This window comes from Eubalaena glacialis, chromosome 8 (genome assembly GCF_028564815.1).
Source record: "Eubalaena glacialis isolate mEubGla1 chromosome 8, mEubGla1.1.hap2.+ XY, whole genome shotgun sequence".
In the NCBI taxonomy this organism is placed as follows: Eukaryota; Metazoa; Chordata; class Mammalia; order Artiodactyla; family Balaenidae; genus Eubalaena; species Eubalaena glacialis.
The window spans coordinates 2,286,678-2,297,611 of record NC_083723.1 but is presented as its reverse complement, the minus strand read 5'-3'; positions in this window follow the sequence as shown (position 1 = coordinate 2,297,611).

The window sequence follows — 10,934 nt, the reverse complement described above, 5'->3', positions numbered from 1 at the left end:
TCTATTAAGGATAAATGTTCAAAGGCTGCTCTGGCCTTTGTTTCTGGTGATTTTGATTCTGTGGATGTGGAATAAGGCCTAGGCCAGGGATGGGACCCACTTGCCTATGCCTTTTCACTCCTACCATCCTCTGCTGGTCCCAGATCCATCCCTCCAACTAGCATGTTCTAGCCCTTGTTCCTAAAAGCGTCATGGGCATTCCCTTTAGATCAATTTCCTCGTCTCTTTTTCCCCAACAGGAATTCCGCAAGTATCTTCAACACTGAGCATGATATTCTCTATCTGTCAGATAAGCAGGAAAAATGGTGGTTGGAGAATTCTTCATTGTTACACTTGGTAGATAAAATCGACGTTGTCTGATAAACTTGCACAGGACACGAACACTTACAGGCAGACTCACTTTCACTAAAGGACTTTCAAAACACATCATCACTCTCAGTCTATAGGAAAACTGTGTGTAATTCATAAATGTAGTAAATACAATCCCTGCAACAGTCTGTTAAAAATGAGAACAGAAACCTATGGTTTTATATTCATCTGGTACCTTGTAAGTCATCACACTTATTTGTAAATGATGCCATTTAAAATAATTTGGTTTTGTTTTTGTTTTTTTTCATTTTCAAATACTGGGTCTGTGGAATCAGTATCTAAAATTATTTTTTAAAATTAATCAAATAATAAGTAGTAAATAACAATTAAATACATATGTGTATATATGCATGCTTATACTTATAGCTATGAGCAAACAGTAATAGACTTTATGAATTTACAGAGACAAATTAGAATGACAGAGTCCTGAGTAACATCTCTCTCAGTCTGCTCCACACACCTTTTACTACTTCCATCTGTCTTTCTTTGATGTCAGACATCAAATTTTGATTCTTACTTCAGTGTCACTATTTGTAAGATCTGTATTTTTTATGGTATTGATTCACCATAATTAATCCAAAAGAAATGCCTACCCAGTGACGCATTTCTTCTTTTGTCTTTTGCTTGTTTTGTTTTAATCTGATCCTACTTATATTTACATTTATACTTCAGATCTCAGTGAATTCAGAGCATAAATGTTTAACCATGTGTTTAGATGCGCGCATGTATGGGAAGAAGCTTCCAGCTGGAAAATACAGATAGTTCTGAGGAATATATTGAGGGAAATTATCTCACCCAAAGACTACTTTTTAAAATGTATTTTCTTTTTTTTTTTTTAAGAAAGGGATTCATTATATACTGTAATTTTTGAACTTTTAAATCATATTCCTCAATATTTTAAAGGTTTCTAACACACTTTTTAAAATCTGTATTAGTCTAAATTTCAACCTTTCCATTTTGGTTCCAGATCCAAATTAATCATTCCCTTTACATTCCCCCCTTATTAGTATATAACATTATCTGTCCTTTCAAGAGTAGGTATGTTGTTTATTGTACTAAAAAAGCCCATTATGTTTCTCTTAAAGACACATTTTTTTAAAATTGAAGTATAGTTGATTTACAATGTTGTGTTAATTACCGCTGTACAGCAAATTGATTCAGTTATACCTATATATACATTCTTTTTTACTATTATTTTCCATTATGGTTTATAAGATGATATTGAATAGAGTTCCCTGTGCTATACAGTAGGACCTTGTTGTTTATCTATCCTATATATAAAAGCTTACATCTGCTGACCCCAGCCTCCCACTCCGTGCCTCCCCTAACCCCCTCCCCCTTGGCCACCACCAGTCTGTTCTCTATATAAAGACATTTAGTTTTTACATAAATAGAGGACAAATTTTTATTCTTACTTCGGTGTCGCTATTTGTAAGATCTGCATTTTTTGTGGTATTGATTTACCATAATTAATCCAAACCTACAAAAAGATCGATAGGAAATCATATTTTGTATGAAGCTCCTTTATTGCACTGATGCCTATTTTTAAGTAGGAATGCTTTCTTCTAGAGAAAAAAAATTGAGGGAGGGTGGGAGCTGCTGGACTGACCTGGCCAGGGTCTGCCGACTGCTGCCCAGAGGGACCTTCTCACCCCCTCAACCACTCCCACCGCCACTGGAATTGTTTGCACTGGGGACAGTCTTTGGTTTTGTTTTGAGAAATAGCGTGTGCTTTGAAATCACATATTTAATATCATATTGGGTTGGCCAAAAAGTGCCTTCAGTTTTTAGGTAAAAATAAAAGACACATTTTTCATTTTCACCAAGAACTTTATTGAACAGCATATTTACCTTTTTGTTCCACTACCTTCTGCCATTTTTCAGGCAACTTCATAATTCCATCTTCCTAAAACTTTTTATCTTTTTGAGCAAAGCACTGTTCCAGGTGCCTTTTACAGTCTTCCAGGGAATTGAAATTTTTTCCATTAAGAGAATTTTGTAAAGACCAAAATCAATGGAAATCCGAAGGTGCGAAGTCTGATGAATTCGGTGGATGAATCAGAACTTCCCAGCCAAGCTGTAACAGTTTTTGCCTGGTCATCAAAGAAACATGCGGTCTTGCATTATCCTGATGGAAGAGTATGCGTTTTCTGTTGACTAATTCCGGACACTTTTCGTCGAGTGCCACTTTCAGTTGGTCTGATTGGGAGCAGTACTTGTTGGAATTAATCGTTTGGGTTTCCAGAAGGAGCTCATAATAGAGGACCCCTTTCCAGTCCCACCACATGCACAACATCACCTTCTTTGGATGAAGACACAGCCTTTGGTGTGGTTGGTGGTGGTTCATTTCGCTTGCCCCACAATCTCTTCCGTTCCACATTATTGTAGAGTATCCACTTTTCATCACCCATCACAATTTGTTTTAAAAACGGAGCATTTTCATTACATTTAAGTAGAGAATTATAAGCCGAAATACGGTCAAGATGGTTTTTTTCGCTTAACTTATGTGGAACCCAAACATCAAAGTGATTAACATAACCAAGCTGGTGCAAATGATTTTCAATGCTTGATTTGGATATTCTGAGTATGTCGGCTATCTCCCGCGTAGTATAACGTTGATTGTTCTCCATGTCTCGATTTGATCGCTGTCAACTTCAACTGGTCTGCCCCACCGTGGAACATCATCCAGCAAGAGATCTCTGGCACGAAACCTTGCAAACCACTTTGACACATTCGATCTGTCACAACACCTTCTCCATACACTGCACAAATCTTTCTTTGCGTTTCAGTTGCATTTTTACCTTTCTTGAAATAATAAAGCCTAATATGCTGAAAATGTTGCCTTTTTTCTTCCATCTTCAATATTAAAATGGCTACACAAAAATTCACCAATTTTGCTGTCTTTTTTAAAATGCACGCTGATATGACAGCTGTCACATACAGTCTAACAAAATTGTTTCGAATGAAGTTAAAGACAACTAAGCGCTAGTAGAGCCATCTTATGGAAAAAAAAGAATGAACCTTTTGGCCAACCCCATATAATGTGTGAAGATTACATTTATAATTAATTTATGTGAGTTAAATTAAACTGAAGTTTACGAGAATTAAATGAAAAAACGTGTGCAGAGTATAACTAACCCAAGAAGGCACTTAATACTTTTTTAAAGTCATTGGTTCCATACAATCTTAACCTCATAATTCAATCTCTACTGTATATCAGGAGGTAGCAAGATTTTTTATTTTAAATTATAAATGACAATACCGATACAAGTTAATAACTTTAAGCAAAAGTTCAAAGTGGAATTTAATGCCATCCCTGTTTTTACTGACTTAAGGACTCTGTAGGTGTCCTCTGTAGACCAAGAGTTCCATTGGCCCAAAGGCCATACATTTCTTGGTCATCAAGGCCTAAACCATACTTGACCTATAGGATACACTCAAGAAATATCTGTAACATGATATCACTGGTTGAAGGAGGTCAGCTGATGCTCCTCCGGAAGAATACTTGATGCAGGTGGTACCACCCATTCCAGCCCTGACTGTGCCCCATGCAGGGAAATGGGACCAGACACACGTGGCCTTGGTTCTATCACTGAAACTCAGACACGTCATCTACCATGTCTTAATTTCCACATTGAGACAGCAAAGTTGACAAAAGGAAGAAATCAGATGAGAGAATCTGAAATATCTATTGTAGTACATGTCATATAATTGGCACACAATAAATGGCAGTTTACTTCATTTAGTTTCAGGAAGGTGGGTCCTAATATTTGGTCATATTTTATAAATTTCAATGCAAGGACCATACCTAAACAAAGACATAAAAACCACTACTGATGCTTGAATACTCTTTTAACAAGTGATCTAGATATAGTTTGGTTAGGAGTAAAAGTATATGACAAACATTTAGACTAGGGAGTCATATTTTGTGAGGAATTACCTTTCAGTCTCACAACTGTCGAGATTGCCTTAGTAGAATTAGGGGAATCTGTGGCTGTTCGTTCCCTATATTTGGGTGGATTAGAGAGGAAGAGCAATTTGGAAATTGCTGTATAATTTCTAAAGGCTCTGCTTTAAAGGCAAATGATAAGACTTCCACGTCCCAGGCTCTTGTATAAAGCACAGTCTGTTTTTTTTTTTTTGACATCTCTATTGGAGTATAATTGCTTTACAATGTTGTGTTGTTAGTTTCTGCTGTATAACAAAGTGAATCAGCTATACCTATATATATATCCCCATATCCCCTCCCTCTTGCATCTTCCTCCCACCCTCCCTATCACACCCCTCTAGGTGGTCACAAAGCACTGAGCTGATCTCCCTGTGCTATGTGGCTGCTTCCCACTAGCTATGTATTTTACATTTGGTAGTGTATATATGTCAATGCCACTCTCTCACTTCGTCCCAGATTACCCTTCCCCCTCCCTGTGTCCTCAAGTCCTGTCCTGCCCCTAGGTTCTTCAGAACCTTTTTTTTTTTTTAGATTCCATATATATGTGTTAGCATACAGTATTTGTTTTTCTCTTTCTGACTGACTTCACTCTGTATGACAGACTCTAGGTCCATTCACCTCACTACAAATAACTCAATTTCGTTCCTTTTTGTGGCTGAGTAATATTCCATTGTATATATGTGCCACATCCATCTTCTTTATCCATTCACTTAGGTTGCTTCCATGTCCTGGCTATTGTAAATAGTGCTGCAATGAACATTGTGGTACATGACTCTTTGAGTTATGGTTTTTTCAGGGTATATGCCTAGTAGTGGGATTGCTGGGTCGTATGGTAGTTCTATTTTTAGATTTTTAAGGAACCTCCATAGTGTTCTCCATAGTGGCTATATCAATTTACATTCCCACCAACAGTGCAAGAGGGTTACCGTTTCTCCACACCCTCTCCAACGTTTATTGTTTGTAGATTTTTTGATGATGGCCATTCTGACCAGTGTGAGGTGATACATCATTGTAGTATTTTTTTTAATTAATTAATTAATTTACTTATTGGCTGTGTTGGGTCTTCATTGCTGCACGTGGGCTTTCTCTAGTTGTGGCAAGCGGGGGCTACTCTTTGTTGCAGTGCGCGGGCTTCTCATTGTAGTAACTTCTCTTGTTGCAGAGCGTGGGCTCTAGAAGTGCAGGCTTCAGTAGTTGCAGCACGCGGGCTCAGTAGTTGTGGCTCGCACGCTCTAGAGCACAGGCTTAGTAGTTGTGGTGCATGGGCTTAGTTGCTCTGTGGCATGTGGGATCTTCCTGGACCAGGGCTCGAACCCTTGTCCCCTGCATTGGAAGGCGGATTCTTAACCACTGAGCCACCAGGGAAGTCCCCCTCATTGTAGTTTTGATTTGCATTTCTCTAATGATTAGTGATGTTGAGCATCCTTTCATGTGTTTGTTGGCAATCTGTAGATCTTCTTTGAAGAAATGTCTATTTAGGTCTTCTGCCCATTTTTGGATTGTGTTGTTTGTTTTTTTTTGATATTGAGCTGCATGAGCTGCTTGTATATTTTGGAGATTAATCCTTTGTCAATTGCTTCATTTGCAAATATTTTCTCCCATTCTGAGGGTTGTCTTTTCGTCTTGTTTATGGTTTCTTTTGCTGTGCAAAAGCTTATAAGTTTCATTAGGTCCCATTTGTTCATTTTTGTTTTTATTTCCATTTCTCTAAGAGGTGGGTCAAAAAGAATCTTGCTGTGATTTATGTCATACAGTGTTCTGCCTACGTTTTCCTCTCAGAGTTTTATAGTGTCTGACCTTACATTTAGGTCTTTAATCCATTTTGAGTTTATTTTTGTGTATGGTGTTAGGGAGTGTTCTAATTTCATTCTTTTACATGTAGCTGTCCAGTTTTCCCAGCACCACTTATTGAAGAAGCTGTCTTTTCTCCTTTCTATATTCTTGCCTCCTTTATCAAGGATAAGGTGACCGTATGTGCATGAGTTTATCTCTGGATTTTCTATCCTGTTCCATTAATCTGTATTTCTGTTTTTGTGCCAGTACCATACTGTCTTGATTACTGTAGCTTTGTAGTATAGTCTGAAGCCAGGGAGCATGATTCCTCCAGCTCGGTTTTTCTTTCTCAAGATTGCTTTGGCTATTTAGGGTCTCTTGTGTTTCCATACAAATTGTGAAATTTTTTGTTCTAGTTCTGTGAAAAATGCCATTGGTAGTTTGATAGGGATTGCATTGAATCTATAGATTGCTTTGGGTAGTATAGTCATTTTCACAATGTTGATTCTTCCAATCCAAGAACATGGTATATCTCTCCATATGTTTGTATTATCTTTAATTTCTTTCATCACTGTCTTGTAGTTTTCTGCATACAGGTCTTTTGTCTCCTTAGGTGGGTTTATTCCTAGGTATTTTATTCTTTTTTTGCAATGGTAAATGGGAGTGTTTCCTTAATTTCTCTTTCAGGTTTTTCATCATTAGTGTATAGAAATGCAAGAAATTTCTGTGCATTAATCTTGTATCCTGCTACTTTACCAAATTCATTGATTAACTCTAGTAGTTTTCTGGTAGTCTCTTTAGGATTCTCTATGTATAGTATCATGTCATCTACAAACAGTGACAGTTTTACTTCTTTTCCGATTTGGATTCCTTTTATTTCTTTTTCTTCTCTAATTGCTGTGGCTAAAACTTCCAAAACTTTGTTAATAATAGTGTTGAGAGTGAGCAACCTTGTCTTGTTCCTGATCTTAGTGTAAATGGTTTCAGTTTTTCACCACTGAGAACGATGTTGGCTGTGGGTTTGTCATATATGACCTTTATTATGTTGAGGTAAGTTCCCTCTATGCCTACTTTCTGGAGAGTTTTTATCATAAATGGGTGTTGACTTTTGTTGAAAGCTTTTTCTGCATCTATTGAGATTATCATCACAGTCTGGTTCTTAACTCAAGCCCGTCATTCAATGGAATGAAACTTGAGCTGGTGTCTGAACTTTCTGAGCCTACATTTACTTTTCTGCAAAAAAGGAGATAATGTTAACTACTGCCTGGGGAAACTGCATAATTCTTGGCTTAAAATATGCATTTATTGATTGCCTAATAGCGGATTATTTCAAACTACAAAATAAGTAACTCTGTTATATATAGGATGCTAATAATTTCATAGAAAGACATTACTTATTGGATACTTTTCACTCGTTTTCATATTAATTGTAGGAAATACATGCTTGCAAAGGAAATAATCCCTGAAATCAAGTAGAAATAAACACAGAATTGTATTCATTTGATAATGTAAGTATAATAAATAAAGAAAATGGGAAAACAAATATTCCCATAAAGTATACTGAAAGGCAATAGGCCTGAAATTAATTCCAGGAATTTTTAAAAATAGGAAATTAATCATTAAATGTTATTGAATATTAAATAAAATTGGGAAATGTTTGTATTTCTTGAAACTTGAATTTAAAACTTAGGTGTCAATATTTACAATTGTTTTTATTCATCAGACTGTGTCAGTAACGTACTAAAATTACTGCGGGTATATTCTTTGATTTTTTTTTAAATTAATTAATTTATTTATTTATTGGCTGCGTTGGGTCTTTGTTGCTGCATGTGCGCTTTCTCTAGTTGCGGCGAGCAGGGGCTACTCTTCAGTGCAGTGCACAGCCTTCTCATTGCAGTGGCTTCTCTTGTTGCGGAGCATGAGCTCTAGGCGCATGGGCTTCAGTAGTTGTGGCATGCGGGCTCAGTAGTTGTTGCTCGCAGGCTCTAGAGTGCAGGCTCAGTAGTTGTGGTTGGTGCACGGGCTTAGTTGCTCCCTGGCATGTGGGATCCTCCTGGACCAGGGCTCGAACCTGTGTCCCCTGCATTGTCAGGCAGATTCTTAACCACTGTGCCACCAGGGAAGTCCCTCCTTTGATTATTTTTGATAATTCTGTGTCTCAATAATGTTGCAGCCACTGGCTTTATATACTTCTCTGAACTTAACGGGTAGGAGTTAAACAGAATATAGTTCTTAGACCATAAAACGCCCATGTGCCAAGCAGTTAGAGCACATTTTCACTTACATTTTCTGAATGTTATTGAAACTCTGGTTGCGCACTCTCGGCCAGCATGACTGTCCAGTGTCACTTAATGTTCGATGGAATTTATTACTTTTAAAATCAGGCATTTGTACTTAATTTCCACAATTCTGTGTTAGGTTAGAGCAACAGGTTCTTCACAGTTTGACACTGGTGAAATATAGACAACCATCACTTTTTAACACTTTTCCAACAGGCTATGGAAACTTGTATTTCTGCACTGATAACTCAGTTCATTGATTAATTAATTCATCAGATACCTATTGAGGTGTTTAATTATGTTATGTAAAAAAATTAAAATATTCAGAAATACTCAAAACTGTGAAAGAAAGTCAAAGATAAGAGATTTATATTCCAAAAGTTGGAAATAATCAGTAAAGAAATACCAAAACTGTGAACTTGACTTGTTTTATCATCAGTAAGTACCAGTGTCTCCTCAGTATAAAAAATTACATTCAGCATCAGAAATTTTACACCAAAAGCCATTTGTTTCCTGACTTGCATCATAAATGGCCAATGACTGTCTCATGGCTACTCACCCTAAACTCTGCAGCACTGGGGACTGGGTAGGCCACAGGTTCCTGCCCCTGGACCTTTGAGGTCTTCAAGTCAACTGAGACACCAAGAGACCACCGGGCAGGCAAACCGTAATGGGAGCTTTGAGTTGCTCTTCAAGAAACGTGTTGGCCTTAAACAAGGGCAGCAAATAACTGAATTTATATATTGACAACAACTCAATAAACCTTTAACATAAAGGTACTGGGTGATATTCTGGAGACGGAATGGTCCATAGCCTGAATTAAAGAGATTTTAGAGTAAAGAATAGAGCAAAAATAAAATGAACTATAATGCAAAGTACGATATGATTTCAAAATCATGCTAAAATACACTATTCACAGCAGCCAAGACATGGAAGGCATCTAAATGTCCATTGACAGAGGAATGGATGAAGAAGATGTGGTACATATATACAATGGAATACTATTCAGCCATAAAAAGGAATGAAATTGTGCCATTTGCAGCAACATGAATGGACCTAGAGATTATCATACTAAGTGAAGTAGGTCAGACAGACAAATATCATATGATATTGCTTATATGTGGAGTCTAGAATATGACACAAATGAACTTATCTATGAAACAGAATCAGACTCACGGACCTAGAGAAGAGATTTGTGCTTGCTTGCCATGGGGGAGGAGGGGTGGGGGAGGGATGGATTGGAGTTTGGGATTAGCAGATACAAACTATTATATATAGGACAGATAAACAACAAGGTCCTACTGTATAGCACAGGAACTGTATTCAGTATCCTGTGATAAACCATAATGGAAAAGAATATATTAGAAAAAGAACATATATATATATACATATATATATATATATATGTATATATATATATATATATATATGAATGACTGAATCACTTTGCTGTACAGCAGAAATTAATACAACATTGTAAATCAACTATACTTCAAAAACTAGAAAAAAAAATCATGCTAAAATAAGATACCAAATGAATAGTATGGCGGGGTATAAAATGACCGTCCAATTAGGACTAAAGAAGCTTCACAAGTAATGGCCTTTGAGTTTGATACTGAAAAGTGGCTCATCTCTCCCTGCGCTGAAAAGGCAGGGGTGGGAGGTAGAGGCAGGTTCAGAGCCCAGTCTGAGACACCCTGAACCTAAGGTGCTGAGAGCCAGCAGGGCCGGGTCAGGGCGTGGACCAGGACCCACATGTAAAGATGCCAGCCTGCCATGCCGAGGAGTCTGGCTGTTCTGTGTGCGATTGGGAGCATTCAGTAAAAATGGAAATCTATGTTTAGGAAACTAAAATCGTAGACTGGGGAGGTTGCTTTGGAGTGAGGAGCATGGAAGAGTTCTACTGTGGAACCGTAAGGAGTGGCAGCTGGAATGTGAAAAGTACGAACCGTAAAAATGCATTTAATCTAGAATAAGTGAGTTGCTCGCTCTAAACCAGATTATTCAGGAAAAATGACTGCATCAGCCATCGGAGTGCTAGTAAGTGGGCAGGTCTAGTAAGAACATTATGTTGCAAATTATGTTGGCTAGAGAAGCCATATGCTGTCACCAATGGTGCCCACTAATTGGGACACCTGGAACTGTCCCCTTGTGCCAATGGGATGACATCTAGGTCACCTTTGTTAATTTTTTATTAATTCTAAAAAGTCAGATGTGTCCTCCAGTGCAACACAATAACATCTGACTTTTTAAAATTAATAAAAAGCAGACTTGCTCTCTCGCTTATTAAAGCAAATAGAGTGAGTTGTTAATATTTGCTAATTTGGCCTGTGTCTATACTTTTGTTTTCTCTATGTTTCAGTAATCTATATTCAAAATAATCGATGCAGTTTTCAATAATGCTTGTTGGAAACTGTATTTTTCATGTTTCAACTAATGGACACATTAAAAAGTCCATTTCAATGCTTAAAATCAAAACAAAAAAATCGAAAACATCTGAATTCTCTGAAATTTTTTCGACATTTTTTAACATTGTACACATACAACACTTACATTGGGGGAGT